Raw genomic sequence first — 1,031 nt, forward strand, 5'->3', positions numbered from 1 at the left:
CGCACCAACTCATAATTTGCTCGTCGCTTTGGAGACGATGAATCTCTATTACGGTATACTAACGATGTTGTTATTACCTTTAAGCGTTCTTGATACAAGTATTAACTTTAGGAATTATTTTGTGTGAAATCCTACAGGAAGTTGAAGAAAAAAGGGTGACACGGCCAAAATATTAAATATAAATAGAAACTTATAGCAAAACTATTTCTTTTGTCAAGATTTTTTTTTAATATATGTTATTAGAATTATTTTAAACATGATTAAAATCAGAAATATGACATTAATAGTTTTTAACGTAATGAGGTTTTCATTTATGTTTGTAACAAGTAATATTCACAGCTAATTTTTAATCTAAAATTATTACAAGAAAATATTTTTAAATTAAAAGTAGCGCAGAATTTCAAATAAAATCATTTGTTTATTGCTTTTACGAATGAAAACGTATATATAGATCGCAATAACTACTGTTATATTATTAAAAACAATGTGATTATTTTGTTGTCTTAGCATGTCTGTCAAACATCAAAAATTGTATTACGTTTCCATTTTCTGACATAGTCTAAGTATAATATGGCACTAAATAAGTAACATACATAATAAGTCATGGGTCAAAGCCTACACCGTGTCTGTTGACATGTCACCATCATAACTCATGACAACAATTTTCCATGTGTCACCGGCAGCCAACCATGGATGATATATTAGTTTAGTCTGATTTTTAATATAAACAAAATGTCACAATTTTTAACTTCAGTACAAATAGAAGTAATCATATTAATTGAAATTTATGTACGGTTTCATAACCTCTTTATCTCTTACAAAAATAGATGATGAAAGTAAGAGGTATGTAAAAGGGACATAAGAATTTTTTTATAATTTATATTTTAAATAGAGGAGAATCCAATTTATAACGTCTATTTGTGATTTCAATGGAAAACATTTGTCCAAAATTAGTACCAGACCTATTAATAAACACCTTACTCTAAACAAGACTATACTACTTTGCTAACGGTCAAAAAAATATCATCCAT

The sequence above is a fragment of the Danaus plexippus genome, chromosome 5 (assembly GCF_018135715.1).
Source record: "Danaus plexippus chromosome 5, MEX_DaPlex, whole genome shotgun sequence".
NCBI classification, from domain to species: domain Eukaryota; kingdom Metazoa; phylum Arthropoda; class Insecta; order Lepidoptera; family Nymphalidae; genus Danaus; species Danaus plexippus.